Genomic DNA, 22,908 nt, shown 5'->3' with positions numbered 1-22,908 from the left:
AAGTAGAAAGATAATTTTCTATTATGAAAAACATTCTCTCTGACAGACGACTATCAATGAATGTTGAGAACTTAAAAAAAAACACCTTGTAGTTATGTGCAATCAAGACGGAGAAAATTTAAATGCTCTTCCCAATGTAGATTTTAACATTTTGCCAGAAATTATAGTAAGTAACTTCAAAAGTGCCTTTCTTCGGTTTATTTGCCTCTTTTTCCTTTTTGTGCCTATTTTCCACATTATAAATGCCTTTTTGCCTGCCTATTTTAACGCAAATAAATGCCTGAACTTCCGGGCTCTATTAATAAATAATAACATGTGTATAAAAATATCTTATTTTCAAATGTTCCAGGTGATTACCAAATTTAAAAAATGTTCCAAAGATGATAGGGACAGCTGCGAAAAACTCCCTGACATGAAACAAGAAAACTTCTGTGACACGCTTTTCAACGAAAACGAAATTTTCTTTTACCCAGTGGCAAAGCAAGCGGAAAATCTTGAAAAGAAATGTCCTATTGGAGAGGTAAGAAACTGAGAGGAAAGATAAGAAAACGAAATAAGAGAACTATTAGATAGGGTGATCATACGTCCCGTTTTGACCGGGACAGTCCCGTTTCAGAAGTGTGTCCCGGTTGACCCTTCAATATTATTAAAGAGCCACTATTTGTTCCGTTTTGTAAAAGTCTAGGAGATATCTTGAAAACAAAGTCTAAATTTGAGAGACATTTAATGCTAAAAAAAATATGTTTCATTGTTTTGTGTGTATTTCGTTATTTGGAGAGCAGTGAGTAAGCATGCAGTTTCTTTACGGAATTGCAACAAGATTGATTGATTTCTTATTTTAAGTCCACTTTATGCACAGTTAGCCTAATCGGGACTGGACCTACAGCTTAAAGTGGGAACCGAACCAATTGTGCCTCAACCGGGTATCGAACCCGAGACCCCTTGATTACAAGGTGAAGACGCTACCACTACGTCATCGGGAGGCTCGGAATTGCAACAAAAAAGATAAAGGTCTTGACACATACTGAAAAGAAAATCTAGAGTTTTGTCTGATATATGAGGTAAGGTTTTCGGGGAGATTTATAAACCTTTGATGAAGAATAGATCTGCTCTGATAGGACGAGAAACGCTATGTGAGTCATATGTTGTCAATACCTTTTGACAACGGGAGACTCTATTTTATTTATTGTTAATGATGTATCATTTATGTGATCCATCCTGTAATAAATAAAATTATTAAGTTAATACAGAGTAATAACAATAATTTTATAATGAAACCTAACCGACTTTTCAGGAGGGGGAGGGAGCAAAATGATCTCGTTGGGATGTCCCGTTTTTGGGTAAAAATATTATGGTCACCTTATTATTAAAATGTGTTTAAGTAGGACTCACGCACGTTCGTGTGAAGAGTAAGAGTCATTCAAATTAATGGCGTACATATACAGGGCGATTCAGTCATATGTTCCCTTATAGATCTGTAGTCCCGGAATGTACATTGTTATGGTCAATCACATTGATTGACTTCGCTTTTTGTGCCACTTTTGGCTAATTTGCGAAGATGCGGATGAGTGATGATATGATGAAACTGATGAGTTGACACTCACAGGTATTCACGCCCAGGCCAGGATTCAAACCCGAAATCCCTTAAATTGAAGCGCGGTGTGCTAACCTCTCCGCCACGGGTGCCGGCTTGGGCAATCTGGGCATATCACCACGCTAGGAGGGTAGGGATCTACGTTAAACACTGTGATACATTTTGAAGTTTTGTGGGTCGATTTTAAAAAAAGATGGTAGTGTGGTTTATACAGGGTGTCATTTTAATGGCGCCCACGGACCACAGATTCGTATAGAGGACATCAAAACAAGCAACTTTTCTCAGTAACATTTTTCTCGTTGGTGCATCATTTCGGCTACAGTCGTTTAAAAAAGCCCGTTTTGCCGCCTGAATGCTGGCAACCACACACATCATTTCATTGCGTTTGTGACGTCATATCCCGTAGTGAAGCGATGCGTTCCAAGGTTGCCAGTCACACACATATTCTGTGAAAAATGACATAGCTACAATCAGCCACATTATATACCGTAAAACAAAACGAGAAAACACATTCTGTAACTTAACAGTAAATAAACAAACGATACGAAAAATGATAGAAAGAAAATAGAATTCAAGTGGAAGTGGTCATATCGAATTTTGTCTCAGCTTTAATGTCAAATATTTGCAAATCTAGTTACCAAGTTGGCATCTACAATTTTGTCTATCCACTTTGTCCTTCTGATCTACTAGTTGTCTGTGACACACTGAACAGATGACAAAATAGAAATGAAAGAACTCAAAATTCCAAAGGTAAGCAACACATAATATAATGTATATTCAGGGCATTATGAGGCAAGTGACAAATATGGTTGAAAATACAGGTATATAGATATAGGTAGCAGTAAAACAAGCTCTCCGACGACTGTGTTTATCTACGCACCGGATACACATGTAATAGTTTGCAATGAACAGGGCAGTATATTCGCTACTGATTCATAATTACATTGTTAGTGTGGTTGTACGTGTTTTAGCCGTAATGTAACAACGTGAAACTTGTTATAAGCACAAAAATACCAAAATGCATATGGGCACAAACCTGTAGAAATCAACCTTGCAACGAGATTTGCAATTATAATTGAAATGTAGCTGGGCGTAAATACCCACATGTAAGTTGCAAGTCCAATAACATTTATTGTTGTTGATATTTGACATGTAGTCTGAGACAAAATCCAATATTGACACTTCATTTTGAATACGTTTTTTTACCATTTCCAATATCGTTGGTTCACTTCCCCCTTTCCTTAGATGACTGCTGATCTTCTGGCTGGTAGGCTATGATGTTCAGTCTACTGGGCGCGTTTCTCGCTTCGTTTTAAAACTAATAATGTGGTTGGTAGTTTGTAATTTTTCAGAAAATTTGTGTGTTCCTTGCAACATTGCCGGTCGCTGTTTCGCCGCAGGATATGACGTCACGATCAAATGTTGTGTTGGTTTGCCAGCATCCAGGCGGCAAAACGGCCTTTTTTGAACGGCTGTAGCCTCGAATCGATGCACCAACGAGAAAAATGTTACTGAGAAAAGTTGTTTGTTTTGATGTCGTCTATACGTTTCCGTGGTCCGTGGGCGCCATTAAAATGACACCCTGTATATTTTAAAAACATTATGGGATTTTATGAGAAATATAAATCTACAATTGGTTTTAGCCTAGGCAGGACGGTAGGATTATTTAAGTACCAATAACTCAATTTCTGAATGTAATTCAACGTAAATGGCAAACATCGCTCTTATTCTGATGCCATGAACGATGTATAGTCACCTGCAATGAAACACTTCAATCCTGACAAGACTCTTTTCCACGACTCTGGCAGAACTTGCCAATGAAAATTTTCTATTGAAGCTTGATCAACGCCTTAGATTTAGGCAACCAACACAACGGCAATCAGGGAAGAGAGTATTTCAGGATAGAAGTGTTCCATTTTGTTGTCGGTGACTGTACATAACCTTCATTTTACATACACATATTTTGAGGTTACACTTTCTATTTAGAGTACACATTTTATATAACATACGACATTTGACCATTTCTATATTTCTTTTACTGAGTAATGAATATGTACTGTGCCTCCATTTGAGCATGGACATTGTGCGCCTAGAACTCATTTTTACCTTATGATTCAACTTACTAGCTCCCTATCATTTGAAAAAGAAGTATAGAATAAAAATTTAGTATTTCCAAGCGGAAATACTAAATTCTTCTCCTTCGAAATCATACGCGCGCAACCTGTAAACTCAATTGCACATATTTACATTAATTATTTTAATTAAAATACTTCACAATTGCATGTTATCGCATGCTCTTGTCATAGAAGATGCTGTAAATATTTTCCTTGTAGTGCCACACATTTTCTTACATTTTTGAAGACGTTCGATGACTATGTGAAGGCTTTGTATTTGTGGAATAATCTCTCAAAATATTTCAATTTTTTTCTAAAAATTCCGGAAATGTTTATCTGAGGGTGACAGGTCCGTCATTATACTTTCACTCAAACTTGTTTTAAGCCATGAAAACCAAATCTCACAAATGAATGATCCGTCTCCATTTTGCCTTTCAATACTGCCTTAATTCTCATATAATTTCTTCTAATTCTGGCAATAGTGTCTTAAGGTCATTAGTTCAGGCTGTGTAATTGAATTCAATATTGAACAGATCATGGGTTTACATCTGATGATTATACCCCAGAGTTTTATGTAATATATGAGTACAAAATATGTACATAAATATGTAGCAATAATTGAAAAGATAAGTACCTAAATATGTATTATGTAGCGAAATATGTAGTATTAAAATATGTAATTATTCAAGTCTCCAAGCAATTAAAACATGTATGAAATTTATAAACTAAAAAAAAACACAGAAACATGTACACATTTAAGAAAATATTTTTTTCAACTGTTAATTACTTTCACATTGCAAAATACTGTAGAATATTTAAATATGTAAGAGAGCTCTTTGTAACTTTTGAAACAATTTGTAAAATAGCGTCTACATAGAGAACAATCGAATAAAAATGCATAGCTACTTTTGTACTTTTTGTACAAGGAATCATATTTTGTAGCTCGCTACGGGAAAGTAGCTTTCTTGTCCACCGATACTAAGTTTATAGGTGCTTTGCCTCAACTAAAATAATAATAATAATAATAATAGTTGCTGTAACGTACGGCCTGTAAGTCACAGAAATCAATATTTCTTTGTAAAGTATTGCCACAATCTCACCATTCAAAGTACATTATTCCATGGATTGCTGAAGAGGCGTTCAACGTGCTGTAGCTGTGAGAGAATGTTATAAAAATGGCGACACTGCTCCTGCTTCGAGACGAGAATATCGACGTTACTTTAGACATTTTAATCTCGGGAGATGTGATCGGCCATGGCAATCAGGATGTGTGCGAGGAATTTTGAACCTACAGGAAGTGGTCACCTGTAGGAATTTTTGAAAACACGAACTTGAATGTTCATATTTCGCAAATGGCAATGTTTAAGGATGTAGTTGGTGCGTATGTATTTTGTTTTCTTAAAAATAAAACGTAGTATTATAAAATGCACATTTTTATGCCACACCATTTATTTTCCGTTTCCAAATGTCAGATATTATTGAGAGCCTAAAGTTCAAATCCCCTTCTTGTTTCAATTTTATAGAGGTTAATAGGTTTATATATTTCTCCTATCAATTTTAAAATACGGTCTTGTCTCAAATTTTCAGACAATACCGAGACTTATATTCCTAAATCATAAGATCCTTCTATCATTTATTATTAATATAATTAGAGTATTTATAATATTCCATGTCTTTTTTACAGGGAACTTATCCTGTGAAGAACGCTATATTGCCTGTGAAGGACTCAATGAATCTGAAAACTGTAGAAGGAGAATACATTGGCGATGTGGAATTCTTCATGGAAGATGTGCAAATAGGGTGTCTATATATAGAGTTGTTGATAAGGGAGGCGTGAAGCAAATAATCCAAACTGAAGCATGAAAAAATAGAATTGCTTTCAAACACCTCCTCCGTCCGTATTATGTCATGGCAGGTTGGCAGAAATTATATATAATTCTTTGAAAGCATGCTTTGTATCTTAACAGATATCACTAAATGATAAATATACTATTTGCACAACTTATCTGTTGATTTGTCTTATATCATTGCCATAATATTATGATTAGTCCATGATGAAAAGACCCCCGTGTAACACAACCAGGGTAGGCAAGATGACAGATATTTAAAAATAGAACCGTTCTTTCACATATTTAAAAAAAATTAGAAACCTGTTGATATGTACGTCTTGCACTAGAATTTGTATTTATACGAGATAACATAACATAACGATTAACGACAATATATTTGGATTGGATTTGAAATTTTAATAACAGCTTCAAATTCGTTTTACATACGCATATATAACTGTAAGAAACACACTGATTGTTAATTGTTATACGCTATACTGAAAAATAACTCCTGATTGGGAACTCGAAAGAGTGCGAAAATTTGTTGCTCATGGAAGAATAAGCAACGAATGCCTACTCCTATCGGATTAAAAATTATAGATACTCGAGTTTGGACTGCAACTAAAAATTAACCAGTAGACTTACATTAAAACGAGTTACAAAAATTTAACTTATTGAATTCTGCATTAATCTATGCTAACAAATTTCTTTTCGAATATGCCTTCTATTTTTTATCGTCGTGAGAACGAAGAAGAACCTGTTTTTTTAAGTTTTGCAAACAATCGCCATCTTTGAAATTCTGTAAATAAGAAACGGTTTATCCGAACATTATGAAATTTTATTAGGATGCAGGCAGAAAGGTTTTTAACACAATTATTAATTTTCAGGTTTTAAAAATTTCTAAACATAGCGTATTTAAGAATTTTACGAAACAACGTTGTCGTAGTACTGGGTAATCCTACAAATACAATATTGGTCTTGTTTTGAAGCTCTTTGTATCTGTTTGTAAAATGCATTATCATTGCCAATTTAAATTGCGAAAACGATTTTATCCAAATTTTTATTCAGGGGAGTACAATTGTTCTCGAAACGTGGCAACACTGTAATTCTTGGCCTTCCTCGCACCAGTATATGGCGGTTCTGTGTTTGATTATTTGGTCTTAATTTGTGATGATGTTATTTTTGTTACATATGCTGTATATTTTAGGTAGTCTTCTCAGATTGGTCCGTCGAAAGAAACCATCGCGTTGTAGATGATGAATGTGTATGGGTTTGTAAGCTACATAGGGAGTCTGAATGTGTTCGAATCTATTGCTAACAATTTATTTATTACAGGCTAAGCTTTTGAAGTTACGTAATCCATCGTTGAATTTCTCGTAATTTCACACCTAGATATTTAGCTTCCTTTACTCCTTTAAGATTTTTCTATGAGTTTTATCTGTGGGTGTTTATTAGCATTCAGTTCTCCCTTTAGGATTTAAAATTGGGTCTCATGGATGGCAATTGTCAATTTCACCGTATCACACAAGTTCTCGAAATACTTTATCGTAAAACTGAACTTCCTTTCTAACTCTGTTCTTGAATTAACAATTATTACGTGATCTTCGAAATATTTCCTAATTTTTTGAGAGATGGCTCCAACTTTAGATTCCATAATTCGGGACCTAGAGTGGATCCTTGCGTTGTTGATTTTGAGGCCGTGAAGTTACACATCTGATGTGTTCTCCATCTGATATGGTTCGTTGACAATTCTATGTCTCTCATGGTCCTGAAAAGATAAGGCCAACTAACGTCAGTACAGGTAGATGTCAGTTTGAAGCCTCACAACGCCGTTAACATCTTTACCATCTGTAAGGCCCTTTTTTTTCAGTTGGAAGAGGGACGCAAGGTCATTTGTGTTGTGTCAGGTGCTGCCACCTAGGCAATCAAAGCTGGACTATGCCAGTGCCTGGAGCAGTACGTCCACCGACCCACACCGGTATACCTCGGTTATCTCTTGAAAGGTGCAAGAAGAGAAATCGTTACTTATGTTTCTAGAAAATTAACACCTACAGAACAAAGGTATGGACAGATTGAAAAGGAAGCTTTAGCTTTAACGTGGGCAATGGAAAAATTTCAGGAATATGTTTCAGGTCTAAAAGTGAATTTGGAAACTGATCATAAACCATTAATTCAGATTTTAGGTTCTAAGAACATTGATGAATTAACTCCTAGATTGCAAAGATTTAGAATAAGGTTAATGAGGTATGACTATACAGTTAATTATGTACCAGGCCGTGAACTTATATTACCAGATTTTCTGTCCAGAAATCCTATTGATAGCTGGGAGAGAGAGGAATTAGGTGAAGTAGTTCATGCTTTTGTAAATTTTATTATTCAACACTGTACTGTGAAATATTATTACTTAGAAAAAAATTAAACAGTGTCAAGTAAATGATAACATATGCAAGAAACTTAAGTACTATACTTTGAATGGTTGGCCTGAGAAAGGTAAAATTGCAGTTGAACTCTTACCTTACTATCAATATAAATTAGATTTCTCAATAATACAGGATTGTTAAAAGGTCCTCGTATTGTAATACCAGGTGTGCTACAAGAGGAGGTTTTAAAATTCATACACCAAGGTCATCAGGGTGTAACGAAATGTAGACGTCGAGCACAGATGTCAGTATGGTGGATAGGACTTAGTTCACAACTTGATGCTTTAGTGAAAAACTGCTCTCAATGTATTGAAATGAGAGGTAACTGTAAAGAACCATTTTTAATGGAAAGTTTACCTGATGGACCATGGCAACAGGTGGGAGTAGATTTGTTTAAATGTAAAGGTGTGTGGTACCTTATTGACACAGATTACTATTCAAAGTTCTTTGAGATATTTCCGTTGAAACAAATGACAGAAGATGTGATGATCACAAAAATGAAGCAAATGTTTGCTAGATATGGGGTTTGTAATGTAATTAGATCTGATAATGGATCTCAGTTTCAGTACAAATTTTGTTGTTTTGCTAAGGAGTATAACTTTATTCACCAGACAGGTTCACCATATCATAGTCAGTCTCAAGGACAAGTAGAAGCTACTGTTAAAATTGCTAAACATTTGTTAATGAAGAATGATGACATATATAAAGGTTTGCTTTCATATAGGAATACTCAATTAGCGAATGGTTATTCTTCTGCAGAATTATTTCTGAACAGGAAATTAAGATCAGATTTACCGATGTTACCTGTAAAATTACTACCTAAAGTCTTGAATCGTAGCCAAATTTTGTACAAGAATAAGAATTTAAAGAACAAACAAGCTGATAATTACAACCAAAGGCACAGAGTTAGACATTTAAGAGACCTAAAGGTAGCCGAGAGGATCTGGGTCAAGGATTTTAAACAATATGGTACAGTTAAAATTAAATTGAAATATCCTATATCATACTTAATACAAACGAATACAGGTACTTATCGCCGAAACAGATGGCTCCTCATCCCTGCTCCTCAGGTAATGGACAGGGATGATATTACATTTCCTGAAAGGGTTCAGCCCAGAGTAACTCCAACTAAACCAGGACGAAATACTAATAAAGAAAATAAGTTAGAAGATGCTGAGAGTTTGGTGTATATGCATCCTCGAAGGGAAAGAAACCCTCCAGGATGGATGAAGGATTACGTTGGTTAAGATATTATTTGTTCTTTTGTTAATGGATATGATAGTTATGGATAAAATTGTTAAATGTGCAATTTTTATGTTTTGGTTAAAAGATTACGATTCTTTAATTTGAGTTAAGAGTCAGAAACTTTGTTTAAAATGTTTTGTAATAAGATGTAAGATTTATGTAGCATATGCAAACAAACATATGGCTTCAATAAAGAAGGGGGATGTTGTGTAAGGTGCTCTCACCTTGGCAATCAAAGCTGCACTATGCCAGTGCCTGGAGCAGTACGTCCTCCGACCCACACCTGTATACCTCGCTTATCTCTTGCTCCGGCTAGCACGGCAAACACTACAATTTGTACCTTACAGCTTTGCGCCTGAGAGCCAACTGCAATTGACTTGATATATCGCTTGCAAATACACTCGATATAAATGTTGATTGCATCTGTGTATAACAAGATCTCGCTTTCATGTCCACAGCGATCTCTCATAATACACCATTCTTCCTTTTGAGTGTGCAAATACTGTCATACACAAATCTAAGGTAATGAAAATTGCATAAACCCCTTGAAATACCTATTATTCAACCTAACCAACAAGCTTCAGGAATTACTTCGTAGACCCAAAAGGAAGAGCCATTAGTGGTCTAACATTACATACCTACTATTTGAATACCTACATACTTCCTATGAAGACTTACTTCATTACATACCTACATTTCCTGAAGTGACATGGAGAGATCTCAGGGATTACTGTTATTACTGTAATTGTACTGGGCAAGCTGACCAAGTTCACCCCAGCATAACAACAGTGGATGCTGAGCAAACATAGGACCTTCCCGATCCAGCAATATTCCAGAGCAGTAGAATTCGTACTAGCTCCGAAAACCTCACCTAGTATAGGGCCACCGTCGCAGAGGCAGGCCCATTGTCCTAGATGGAACTTCCACGAGGTCTCCTATCGAACGGTAGGGAAAACTTTATCGGGAGAGGTCCTACAGTTTTTCTTACCATCCGAATAACAATAATCCATGAGATATAAGGTGGAAACGTAACGTCTAAAGTGCTTTTATTAAAAACAAATCCTTGGTTAGCAAGTATAGTGTGTTTAATAAGGAAAGAAATCATAATCGTGCTACAGCAAGAATCCAAGTTACTTCAGGCATAATATAACACACAGGATATAACTAGTAGATAAAATAACAGATAAAGAGAATAACTAGCATTCATTCTGCAATCTAATCTATCAAGTTGTATACAACAGCTGTGATGGGATTCTATGAGTTCACTAGGCACCATCTAACTGAAATCTGGATGGCAGGCTTTGACACTCTAAGACATGTTGGCTATAGGGTTTATATATTTTACAGACAAACACATTTGAACACATATAGCATTAATATGGGTCCCTGGTTAGAATGCCGGCCTGGGAATGGGTGTTCTTTGTGACCGTCCCGTCATCTTAATCTTCGCGAGTAGCTAAAAGTGGGAGAAAAGCGAAGTAAAATAAGCCACATCAATGTAGCATTAATAACATAAACACACCGGTTCGGTGACAGAGTGAGTTAAGTGGCCGACTTTCGATCTTGCCACCAAAGTTCCCGGGTTCTAATCTCGATCTGGGCATTGGTGTCCTTGTAAGTGTCCTTCAATTTAATCACATCATCACTAAATTCGCATCGCCGCTATTAGCCACAAATTACAGAAAAGCGACTAAAAATAATAAAATTAAAAAACTTACGTACTATCCTGCAGCTACCAGCATCTCTCCACTTTTGAATGGAGTCACTTTTACCTTAAGCAAGAGTTCAATAGAACTCTTACGAGTTTGAGCCTTCAAGTTTTGGGTGTAGTTTCATAGCTACTGTAGCGAGCTTCAACAATAAAAAAATAACTGTTTCATGTTAAACATTGTTGTGCTGTTTTGTGTTAGGTCACTCTCATATACAAACTAATATAGAATGTAAAAGAATAAGTTTCGAACCTAGAAAAAGTAAATATTGAAACTCAACGTGAAGTTGGTAAATCTCTGTACTTTGCCAATTTAATTTTTATTTAATATAGCAATTTTGCCATCGATGCTCTTTGCCTGTATCAGTTCATTTTGAATTTCAGAACGTGGATAATTATTGTGAATGTAATTTATTTGGGTACGTCTGAAATGTTCTTGTGGTAATTGGTCATATTTCGAAAGACATTTAATAAAATACGTGAAGTTTTTCTGTTGTTTCTGCTTTGCATAATGTTTTCGATGTTCTAGAACCGCTCATATTTAAGAAGCCAAAAATTGTGTTAATGTTTATCAACCTTTGTAAGAGAACGTTTCATTGTTGTTGTTTGGCTTCCACTAAATAACTAACTCTCTAGCCTTCTTAAACCCGAAGGTTCATGGCTGCAACAACACATGCCTTCCATCTATCCCTATCTTGAGCAAGATCTATATACTCTTTTAAATCCCTACCGATTTCCTTTAGGTCCATCTGAACGTTATTCCTCCATCATCGTCTTGGCCTATCTACAGGTCTCTTACCATCAGGTTTCCCAGCAAGAATCCTGTGAACTCCTCTTTCCTCTCCCATTCGTGTCACATGGCCTGCCCACCTAAGTCTTCTTGATTTAATTATTCTAATAATATCTGGACATGAATACACATTATGTAGTTATAAATTATGTAACCTTCTCCACTCACCTGGGCCTCCCCATGGCGCAGTGGTAGCGTCATTGCCTTGTAATCAAGGGGTCCCGGGTTCGATACCCGGTGGAGGCACAAGTGGTTCGGATCCCACTTTAAACTGTAGGTCCAGTCCCGATTAGCCTTACTGTGCATAAAGTGGACTTAAAACAGCAAATCAAACCAAACCAATCCACTCACCTGTCTCCTCATCCCTTTTTGGTCCAAAGATTTGCCTAACGATCTTATTTTCAAATACTCTCAATTTATGTTCCTCTCTCAATGTAAGGGACCAAGTTTCACACCCATATAATACTACAGGCAAAATTACTGTTTTGTATATTTTAACTTTTAGTTTCTTAGATATTAAACGAGAACATAAACGTTTATGAAGAGAGAAGTAACATGCATTTCCTGAATTAAGCCTACTTTTTATTTCCTGTTTAATATAATTTTCATTTGTTAATATGACTCCTAAGTATTTGAATTTTGAAACTGGTTCAAACGAGTTGTTATCAATAATTAGATTTTGATTATTACCTAACACTTGGTTTCGGCCTGTAAGCTTGTTTGGCTTCCTGAATATTCTATAATCAGACGGTTTATTAAAAATACTAAATAGTTGACATATTCATTCAAATTGTAACGTTTCAATAGAAAATTATAACCTGTTAAATACATAATATTGTAGTTTTACCGCCCACAAATATTAGTCCTTTATATCTATTTCTCTTATCTTTATTTATTACATTCTTTAAAGGAAATAATAAGCCAATGGGACGCGAGGCCCCTTTGCTATGCCTCTGTTGTTATCATAATTCCTCACATTGTCACGGTAAATTGAACATCAGATATGAGGACTAAAAGAATAAAGAAAGAAATGAAATCGTATTCTCTGCAGTGGTCTCAAGTCTGATTCGCTTTTAATGCACCTTGTAGACTCGTTCTGATCCAAATTTAAACTGTAGGTCCAGTTGCCAAATAGCCTATCATGAGCATACAGTGGACCTCTCGAGCTTTTAGAACGTGGTAATAAAAATTCAGAACGAATGAGCCTTGAATATTATTAGGCATATTAGCACATCCAAAAACATGGCAGTTGGACGGGGCCATCGCCCCTTTCGCCCTCACCGTTGTTCCGCGCCTGTGCTGCGGCAACTTGTTTTTTGGAAAGCGATGATCACTTTATTCAAGGCGATTATCTTCTATTATTATTGCAGGGTGATTTGTACTCATTGTACTGTGGCGGAATTCAAGAAAATGTGTGTATACGTAAAAAATGGACCCATTTATTTGAAGCTTCTTTATACAATGAGGAAGTAAGTTCGTTTGTGTCCTCTTCATGACGTCATAGCGCGCAGAGGATCATGGGAGAAAACCTTGGAACCTCGGGAATGGCCTACCTAATAAAGGTACATTGCCCTTTACAATAGGCACTATGTAGTGTCCTGAGAGTAATCTGGCACCCATCTTGGCTTCAACTGTACAAGGTACGGAACATACCGCCAACATTGAAATGATTCATTTCAACACTTTACTAAATACACACTATAGATCACATTTTTGATGAACAATTGCAAATTGAATGCAATTTTACAAAATTTCGTACTAAAAATGATAACACAAATTACAAAGAACTTGAACAGACTAATGATTGCTATATATGCATAATTCTGAAAGTTTAAGTTTTCTCTCACTGGTGTTCAACTTCACTCACTGGTAAAAGAGATGTTTTGACTATTGGCCTCTTGTAGTTTCCTTCACTGGTTCTCACTGTTGCTGCTCCAACCAATCCATCTTCACCTGGATGAACGCTGATTACTCTGTCAAATTTCCACTGTTGAGGTGCAAGTTGATCTTCTCTGACCACAACCAAGTCGTTAGCCTGTAAATTACTTTGCTCGCTCCTCCACTTAGGACGTTGTTGTAACTGATAACCAGAACTGCTGCTTCAGCCGTTGCACGAACTGCCACTTCGACAGTCTGTTCATCTTGGTTGTAGCAAAGTCCCTGTCTGGAGTATCTATCAATGCATCTCCTATTAAGAAATGGCTTGTAGTAAACACCTGCATGTATTTGGGATCACTGACTATTTATTTATTTATTTATTTACTCAGAGTTTCAGATACAGTCTTATATGGCCATTTTACACTGAAACAACATAAAGTAGAAACAAAAAATAACAGAAGATAAAAACAATAACAAGATGGGATAGATTTACATGTTCTTGGTCAGTAATATACAAAAATTACGTTCTGGAAGGAAAATATCAACATTCAGGGGAAGTTTGTTGTAGATTTCTGGGAGCCTGTAAAATAAGGAGCGTTGTAGAAGGGATGGCCTAGTGGTTGGGTTGTGGAAGAGTTGCAGGTTGCGCGTTAGCTTTTGGGGTACCCTAAGTGTGAATTCACTGATTAGGAGATCTGTTCTGATTTTGCCATTTATTATCTTGTATAAAAATTTCATGTCAGCTAGATCACGACGAAAGGATGGAGCGTGAATATTCAGAGCGGCCATGGTGTCTGATTTGGATCCATGTCGAATGGAAGGTATTCTACGGCGAACAATTGCAAGAAAGAAACTGAGAACAGAATCTATTCTGGTGAGATTGGTTTTTGAGGCCATTGCCCAAATTGGGGAACAGTATTCAAGGATGGGCGAGATGAAAGATTTAAAGAATAAAGCAAGAGATGATGGGTTTTGAATTTCCTTAAATCTGTATAGAAGACCGAGAAGGCGCATGGCTTTTTAGTGGTAGCAATAATATGATAATTGAAAGTGAGTTTTTCATCCATGATAATACCTAGGTCCTTTTGGGTAGAAACGTTTTGGATTGGATTGTTTTCAATAGAATAAGTAGACAGCACTTTGTTCTTTTTTAGGGAATAAGTAAGGAAAGAGCATTTCTGAGGGTTTATTTCTAAATTCCACTGACGACACCACTTAACAAGTTCTGTGAGAGCATTTTGAAGAATCATCATGTCATGATGGGTTGAGATCTCCTTAAAGAGTTTACAACAAAAACAAAAGTATATTGATAGAGAGGGAGGACAGTTTTTCAGGGAGGTCGTCTATGTACAGAAGGAATAGGAGCGGCCCTAAGACACTTTCCCTGGGGAACTCCAGACAAAACGGAAAGACAGTTAGAAGAGGTGCCTGAAAGAACGCTCATGGAGGTAGTCCTGGAGCAAAGAGAGAAATTTGCCATGGATGTTAAATCTGGATGATAATTTATGAAGAAGAAAATTATGATTAATTTTGTCAAAGGCTTTCGAAATGTCCAAATATATAGTGTCAAGTTGGGAGTTATTAACAATAGCTCTGTCAGCATGCGAAAGTAAGACGGAAATATTTGTTAGGCAAGAGCTGCCTGGAAGAGAACCATGTTGTGCTGTGTTGATATATGGTGACGTAAACTGAAGTAACCTGTTTTTGATGATTTTTTCACAAATAAATGATAGTGGCGATAGAAGTCAGATTGATCTATAGAATTTTACATAGAGCAGTTAACCGCCTAGAATTCAAACATGCTTCCATTTGCGTTAATACTGTATGCAGGTTAATTTAGAATTCCTATCACACACTTCTAGGGGTTGTAGAGGGAACTTAGTAGGTCAAGTTTTTATAAGGAACCCATGTCCGGAAACGTACCATTTTGGTACTACACAGATGACAAGATCACATAATTTAACATCTCCCGCTTTACCTGCTTCACTACAAGAGCTGCTCGATGTGGCGACCCTGAAATTCGTTGCAAACAGTGTACCTCCGAAGGATGTTTGCATACACACGCTCAAAAATACCTGGTGTGTGCTGAACCGTGTCTGCTACAGCCAGAACGCGTGCAACCAGGTCTTCCTCCGACACTACAGGAGTCTTATAAACAAGACTCTTTATATGGCCCCATACCTATCCACATGTCCCCGTATGTTTGATTGAGATCTACCCACACTGATCTAAGGGTACCTCTTGTAGCAAGATCTGCAGGATTTGATTTTCCCAGGATGTGTGACCATTGTTCACGACGAACACTCTCCTGCACTTCTGCCACTCGATTTTCTACAAATATTTTCCACCTGCTTGGTGGCAAGCCGCAAGCACGATGGTCGAATCAGACCACACACGTGCATCATCCAATTTGTACGACAGTGTATTGGAGATTACTAAGGGGAATAATGTCAATAAAACTGCCGCTAATAGTTCTAGCCTTGGTAGAGACATTTGCTTCATTGGAGCCACCTTAGTCTTTGCTCCTACCAACCTCACTTTGGCATGACTATCAACAGAAACTAAACTAAGGTACACAACAGTACAGTATGCTTGTTGTGATGCATCACAGAAACCCACTAGTTGATAAGCAATAGCCTTTTGAGATACAATAGCACGTTTATTTTGTTATTTTTGCAGTACGGGAAGTTCACTACAAAAATGTATCCACAGTTCACAAGTTTCCATAGATAACACCTAATCCCAGTACAACTTTTCCTTCCACAATTCTTGAATTACTTGTATGATTGTTGGGGTTAAGAAACCAAGAGGATCAAACAATTTTGCAATGACAGTCTTTTCGCCAATGTGCGATTTTTTGGTGGTAAAGTCACAAGAAAAGTGAAGTGGTCAGCACCAGGATGCCAAAGAGACCAAACGTTATCACAAGTTCATTGGAATGGATATCTAAAGGCACATTAGATTCTCTCAACTCGTTTGCAACTGTATTAATTGTGACTGCAGTTAGATAGCTTCTTCCACAGTACTGCCACCAGACTCCAAATCATCAACATAAAAATCATTTAATAGTACTGGGGCTGATAATGGAAATGCGGTCATTTCATTAATGGCTAGCTCTTGAAGACATTTTGTTGCAAGATAAGTCCCATAGGTTACCGTGAGTAGCCTATAGCCCTTTATTAATTCTTGAGGATTTTCTAGCCACACTATTATCTGGACGTCTGTATCTGATGGATGAACCAATATTAATTTTGTCTACACATTTTGGAAATGTCAACACAAAAATGAAGTTGATGCTTCCTGAACCTAAGTAACAGTGGAAAGACAGCAACTTTGCAATTTTGGCCCAACTAGAAGCTTATCGTTGAGACTAATCCCTGCAGAAGTCACTGAACTGGCATCAAAAACTACACGAAGAGGTGTACTGGTGGAACGTGTATTGATCACAGCATGATGCGGTAAATAGAAATCACGTGGTTTGTTTTTCACTTCACTTGCAGGAATAGACTCCATATGTCCCAAGTCTAAATATTCGTGCATGAATTCTGAGTAGTTCTGATGAAAGAAAGGAGACCTTGCAAACTTTCGTTCCATTTACTGTAATCTCACCACCGCTGTTTCAAGACAGAATCCTAAGGGGAGACTGTCTTCCTCGAACATGAGTCACCGAAAAGTGCTCTTTTCATTGTTTCTTTTCTAATGTCAGATGCATTTGCCTTGGAACCTTCTCTACCTTCCAGAACTGGCGAAGTGCACTATCAAGACTACAAGATACATGAAATGATGACACTGACCTTACTTTGGGAAAGTCCACACTGCCACACAGAATCCAACCAAGAACAGTACGTAGTGCAGTTGGTGTTCCGTTTGCCCAACACGTTTTCCACTTTGCATAAGAAAAGGAAGCAAATCTGCTGAAAGTAAAATGTCCACCAGTTTCATCACATAAAACTTTGGATCTGCCAAGTTCAGTCCCTGAATGTGTGTCCACTTCCTGAAGTCTGGTAAAGTCTCCTTTTATTTTAGGTAGTACAAATTGCCCTAGTAGTGAATGTTTTTCTTCTGCTATTGGTTGGAATTGTAAATCCCCTACTGCGTTGCCACAACCTACACTCGTTGCTGCAATCCAATCCACAGTTATGTCTGCCTTTTGCTGACGTAAACCTGATCTTTGCACACAGCTTGGAGTCACAAAGGAAGACTCTGAAGCACAGTCCAAGAGCGCACGAACCGGTTGATAAACACCATCTCTTCCTTTCACAAACACAACTACAGTAGATAGCAACACTTGCTTTAGTCCCCGGTCTGCTTCTCCAGCCATATGAGAAGAAACTTCGGGGAAGTTGATGTGTCACTACATTCTGTTTATAATAGTGTAGCAACATTTGATGCTTTTTGTTGCAAACGCTGTATGATGACCTTGAATACAATTATAACACAACCCTTTTCTCTTACAAATCTCATTCTGTCCATCACGGAAATGTTTTTGAAGTCTTTACCCTTCTGTAGCGGATGATGCTGTTTACATTTTACACAGGTATCATCAGACGCTGCATGATACACTCCTTTGAACTGGGGTCATTGTGAGTCGACTGCTTTATTCTCTGAGCACTGAAATTTGAAGGTGATAATGCACGAGAACGCTGATCAAGAAAGTCACTCAGTTCCTGAAATGAAGGCAATTCGGTTTTCTTTAATGAAAGTTCCCATTGCTGTCTCGCCTTGTAATCAAGGGGTCCCGGGTTTCGATACCCTGTGGAGGCACAAGTGGTTCGGATCCCACTTTAAACTGTAGGTCCAGTCCCGATTAGCCTTACTGTGCATAAAGTGGACTTAAAACAGCCACTCCAACCAAAACCAAACCCATTGCTGTCTCGTATCACTGTCCATCTTTTCCGTAACATGAAATACTAGGAGAGGATCCCAATGTTCCATGGGAATATCCAACACTTTCAACACGCGAAGACACTCCGTGGTTGTGTCTAGGAAGCTACGTAAGGCTGCTGATGATCGGTGATGATGATCTACAAGCTGTAGAACACAGCAGTGCGTTAAGGATTATCTCCACTAGATCATTTCGCCCTTAAACCGCCCCCACACATACATGCACGTATTGTTTTGAACGTTTCTTAAGCATTCGTATAAATATGAAGCACTGCAACTTTCAGCCATATCAGAGCAGTATGAAGTAGCACACACGTTTGCAGGTAGGTTAAGAAAATAATACGAATCCTGATTATATTACACCGTGTCATATTGAAAACAGAATATTTTCAACTTCTGCTTGACTCTTCTGAAGGGAAACGAAGGTGCCTATCTTGCAATTGACGAATCATTCAAGAGCATGAAGACTACAGTATTCCCATGCTTCTTCCTCTATTCTCGCACATACTCATTCATAATGTACCATGCTTTTCCCTTAATTCATTGTCTGTTTGAAAAAGGAAGTACTGAAATAGTAAACGCACAAGCACAAGAAAGACACACAAACCGAGTGATAGTCCCACATTATTGATTCTGCCCATTCAAGAGCAGAATCCCTAAATGTGCCTTTATGGATGTATGCACAGGGAAGTTTAACTTTACCTTTAGCTGTATATATTTCTTACATACGCGAACCCTCTACTATGTCAATTGCTTAGGATCCCTAAAGGCTTACTTGTCTCCGCCACCCACGCACTGCTTCTTATGAAGTGTTGAATAATGCTCGAACTCTATTTCGTCCACTTTGATCTACATACCTTACTTTCACATTATTATCCATTAGCATATACCCAACTTTAACTGGATGCAAATTCCCTAACTATTGGTTCTACTTTCTAATATCACTAAATACGGTTAATTTGCATCTATGTCATAGTGGTATATACTTTCTTCATGATTGGTAATGTGTTCCATCCTAGAACTTTTGTTCCCAATTTCAATTTGTGCTGTATTGTTCTTTCCTTTATTCAGACCATTTACTTTGTGTGAAATGTCCATAGTCTCATCTTGTTCGTCATGTTTTGAATCTGATGATATTATATCATCAATACTGATATCACTGATTATAGTACTATTGCATATGGTACTATTTCCGTCCTCAACAATTCCCCTTTGATCCATTATGATAAATAAACGAGACAGTTAAAGAACATCTCTTATAAAATCCAAAGGGATATTGAACATTTTAAATTGTAATTGATATGATTATTTTCAATTAACTATTGTTCTTTTCTTTCACGATATATAATAAACACTTTTTAGTCTCTCTACACAAGTCCTTGACTTAAATTCAATAACACTTGGGGTGTAAGGGGTGATTTTCCACGTAGTACACCCAACTGTCAACCTCACTTCCACGTTAGTACACCCTGGACTGCGTTTTGCAGACGAACGAGGCTCTGGCGACTGGCACTCTGGCCAGTATAATTTTGTGTGTGTTGTCCTGTTTTTGTCCTGTTTTTTGTCCTTGTGTGTGCTGTTTAGCCTCAGCTTTTAACTAAAGTCAGAACATTTTAAGCTTTTAAGATTTTACTTATGCAACGTTAGAGTTGTTCTTTGTAAAGATAAGGGGCTGGACCCCGTATAATGTGACGGGTGCAAAATAGCCTAAGTGCTGACGCACCCAAAATTTTAAACTCAAATCAAATCAACCAATAACACTCGATTCAATCTAGTTAACAATTTTCAGAACTCTTCTAAAGCAGACATTTAAAGTTGACCATCATAGAATCTTCATTTCAACATGACTAACTCCATGCTTGACCGCAAAATACTACATTAATTGCAGAGAGCTGCAATTCATCTCATAGCGTCGCTTCGCGCTCACATCATAGACTATTCACTCCCTTTACAATAGGCACTAGTGTCCTAAGAGAAATGTGGCAGCCATCTTGGCTCCAACTGTACAAGGTAAGGAACAGGAACAGTATTACATTTGTCCGTACCCGTGTCCGGCTCCTTTGGACATCACAGGTATCGTTACCTCTTGTATCGGACTCTGTTTTTTAAGGCTAAGGTAACACCTAGTACGTTGCCAGAGATACGGGTCGGAATCTTCCGTTCTAATCCTCGAACGGCTTCTTTTCTATTATTAGTTAAATTTTGTCGATGTTGTCGCTGCTTTTCCTGATCACAATTCTATGAATTGATATCACCAGCTTTATGTGGTACCGCTATTCCAAGAAGTAGCTTTGCGTAGAATTTCTTGAAATTGTTGTTTCCTGCGAAAAGATCAAAATTCTTGTTAGCGTTGAGAAAAAGGTACCTGGGTTAAGACTTGAGTTATTACTGACTGCTGGTGATTATCAGTCGAAAGGTCCTGGTTGGGTTTAGGTTAAGACCTCATCCCGCTTACAGGTTTCCGAAGTGATCCTCAATCAGCTAAGTTGTCATCCAACTGATTAGGATCCTGACTTGGAAGGACTTGGAAGCGGAGTACACACGTGTTAAGACCACTTACTCTTCTTCGTTTTCTTTCTGACCCTATCAACTGTTACTCGATTTTAGTCATCTTTCTGAGTTTTTTATACTGTTTGTTAGATCGTCAAATTACATCTTCTTGCATATCCATAAAGAAGCCATATAGTGGGAGGAATGGGATCCGTGAGCAGGGCAATTAGAGATGTAGGGCATGGAACTCCATGGCGACGCAAACCATTATATAATTTATCTCGTTCTCTGTCGAAATTAGGACATTGTAAAGAGAGATGTGTGGCATCTTGATTAAACTCTCCACATGTACAGACTTGTTTTGTTATCAGTGGCGGTTCCTCCATGCAACAGAGGGAACAGGCTGTTCCCTTCTACTTATCGCCCTTTTTAGCTATTTAAATTATCTATAATTACATAATAAGAACACTTCTTTCTTCCGAAATCAACACGCCGAAGAAAAACTTTCACCGTGACTGGACGTTTGTTTACGTCACCTACCCTCGTCGTCCCACCCTCTGCTGTCTGTTGCCGAGTATTTCCGACCACGCGCGAAGGTAAAATCGTACACAAGGCATTTTCAAACAAGTTACTACAACTCTGTAACTGTATACTCTTCCAGTGGCAAATTATTGTTGTCCTTGTTTGTTCCCGAGAAGAGAGTTTGGAACAGTTCGGGTTTTGTCACAATTTCTACAAATGTAGTGGACGCATGGACGTCCGCAGGATTTTTTCCAGGGAAAGCAAAGGAAGGCATTTTTTTCCAGGGGGGACAAGCAAGGTACCTTTTCCCCAATAATAGTGTTGTACCCTCAAAAAACATTGCTTAAATTTGAATTTATCATATTCGTGCAATAATTAACTCATATTATTGTGGCTGAAATGAAATTATATGTGACAAATATATAATTTTTGGACACGCCCCCCCCCCCCTTGCCGCTCTTCTGGACGCCCATAAGTGGACGTCATAAAAAAACCTCGGCCATCTGATTGCCATTATTGCATTGAGGATGTTTGAATTACAATGCTTAACTATAAAAAAAATGTCAACTTAATCTACAAATGTCCTCCTCCGTAGTCGAGCGGATTGTTTGCTGCGGGACGGCGTAGGTTCGAATTCGGCTGTGGTCGGAATTTATTCGGCCTACGTATAGGGCCGGTGGCAACCCACCATCGTGAGGAAATTGGGAAGCTCCGAGTGAGTGAGCGTAACCCGGTCAAGAAGACCTACAACAACGGCTGGGGGTTCGTCGGGCTGATCACCCGTCACCCCAATACTGGTCTGAGAGTTCCACGCTATAACAGGTGACGGAGGAACAGTGTGGGAGGGAGACCAGCAGTCGGTAGGTAAGCCAAGGCCCTCCAAGGGCTGTAGCGCTGTGTGTTAAAAAAAAAAAAAAGTTATATCATATTTGCTTTAACATGGGTATTTTCATAATTTTAACGTGCTTCATGTATGTGACTTCTGAAATTTTTTAGCATATGTTTCGTATGTTTATTTGGTTCATTTGAACAAGGGTTGAATTTTACATGGTCTAGTGTATTATATTACGATAGGTATGGGAGGGGAGGGGGCAAGTTCATGTCACCTGTTCCCCTGCCTGATTTAGCACCGCACGCCACTGTTTGTTATAATATGTAATCGTGCTAAATGATCATTAGTGCGAACCAGAGGGGGCCACTCCGCGACTTGCACGTTATTGGCTGGAGCTTGTGACGTCACCAAGCGGACACGAGCGGAAGAAAGCTATGCGTAGAATGTAGCAGATGGTACATGAAACGCTGTGTTTTCTTGCATCTTTTGATATTATACACCAAAGCTGTTAATTTAATTTGACAACAAGAGATCAAATACGCGATAAAAGAATACACTTATTCCGAAACAATGCATAGTTTATTTTTCATACATTATATGCG

The 22,908-nt window shown here is 37.8% G+C and overlaps 1 long non-coding RNA gene across 1 annotated transcript; it reads left to right on the top strand.

Moving 5' to 3' along the window:
• Positions 1-355: 355 nt before the first annotated feature.
• Positions 356-5,701, top strand: LOC145991157 (uncharacterized). Its single transcript, XR_014442011.1, has 2 exons — positions 356-520; positions 5,393-5,701. It is a non-coding gene; the product is annotated as an uncharacterized LOC145991157 (long non-coding RNA).
• The last annotated feature ends 17,207 nt before the right edge of the window (positions 5,702-22,908 follow it).

The sequence above is a fragment of the Lepisma saccharinum genome, chromosome 1, assembly GCF_977018435.1.
Source record: "Lepisma saccharinum chromosome 1, izLepSacc3.1, whole genome shotgun sequence".
Taxonomy (NCBI): Eukaryota; Metazoa; Arthropoda; class Insecta; order Zygentoma; family Lepismatidae; genus Lepisma; species Lepisma saccharinum.
This window is presented reverse-complemented; position numbering and strand designations above follow the sequence as displayed.